Source organism: Pseudophryne corroboree, chromosome 3 (genome assembly GCF_028390025.1).
Source record: "Pseudophryne corroboree isolate aPseCor3 chromosome 3, aPseCor3.hap2, whole genome shotgun sequence".
Lineage (NCBI taxonomy): Eukaryota > Metazoa > Chordata > Amphibia > Anura > Myobatrachidae > Pseudophryne > Pseudophryne corroboree.
Window position 1 is genome coordinate 155,734,499 of NC_086446.1, and position 1,625 is coordinate 155,736,123.

A 1,625-nucleotide genomic window follows, 5' to 3' on the forward strand; every position below is an offset into this window, starting at 1 on the left:
TTACCTTGGGATAATGGTTCCCCGTTTAACCCACAAATCTCAATTTCCGATGCCAAGGGTACTAAGGGAACAGAGTGTTTCAGGGCGAATTGGCGGTCCATAAAAACCCCGTCGGCCCCACTGTCCACAAAGGCCTCAGTCTTGACAGTTTGACCGAGGATCTTCAAGGTCACCGGAATGATAAAAGTCTTCTTGGGAAATTCTGACTTCTGGCCTGACAGGATATTTCCCATCACCCTCAGGCCCTGAAGTTTTCCGGCTTTTCTGGGCATGATACTACCACATGACCTTTATTCCCACAGTACAAACACAACCCCTGCTGTCTCCTCCGCGTCTTCTCACGTGAGGAGAGGCGGGTAGCCCCAATCTGCATAGGCTCCTCAGAAAATTCCTCAGAGTCCGAGGTTCCCTTGGGAAGGAAGGAAATCTCAGTCTCCCTTTCAAGCCTACGCTCTCTCAGCCGTCTATCCACCCGGATGGATAACTGCATGAGCTGATCCAAGCTATCAGGCAAGGGATATTGTACCAGTTGGTCCTTTATCTGGTTAGAAAGACCTCTTCGGTACTGGTGTCTCAGGGCTGGGTCATTCCACTGGGTATCATGGGCCAACCTCCGAAACTCCGTACAGTAAACCTCAACAGGCCTTCGCCCTTGCTTAAGGATCGAAATCTGAGCCTCGGCTGAGGCCGTCTTGTCAGGGTCATCATACAACATGCCCAGTGCCGTAAAAAAAACATCAAAACTTTTAAGCGACGGACAGTCAGGCTGCAACCCATATGCCCAGACCTGTGGGTCTCCTTGTAGCAAGGAAATCACTATGCCCACCCGCTGAATCTCCGACCCAGAAGACTGAGGCCTAAGCCGGAAGTATAGCTTGCAGCTCTCCTTGAAACAAAAGAACTGCGAGCGATCTCCAGAAAAACGATCCGGGAGATTTACTTTCGGCTCCTTAACCCCTGCAGGTGCTGCTGCTGCGGGAGCTCCGCCAGCAGCCTGGGAGGTGTGCATTTTAATGGACAAATCATTAAATTGTCGGGTCAGGACCTGCACCTGATCGACCACCTGTTGCAACGTATTTTGAGGGGTATGCTCCATATTCCCACAAAATTTCAACAGGAGTATTGGGCTGCTGAATATGTTATGCACACCAGTGCCTGCAGGAAAGTACTGGTGTCAGAACTGTTATGCACTCCAGTGTCTGCAGAAATGTACTGGTGTTTGAACTGTTATGCGAAACAAATGGACTCACAGACAAACTGGGGAATATGACATAACGTACACAGAAGGTGATAGGGTAACAAAATACACACAAAGTGAACAGAGAAGCCCAGAGGCTAAGGAACTGGGTATCTCCCTTGTATTAGAACTGCACAGATGGAAAAGCAAGATGTTGTGTTTTAATACGTAGAGAACCCGAAATGCTGTTGCTAAGGGCAACAGCAAAACCCTAAAGGGTTACCAACGGGTGTGGCAGTAAACTCCTTGGTCAGAGATGGAATGATAGACACAAGGAGAATCTCCACAATCCTAATTCTCACTTGCAGTGCACAGGTTTTAGCTTACTGCCACTAAACTGACCCCTGACACCTAGCACAATGAGACAGGATTTAGGCAGGCAAGTCTT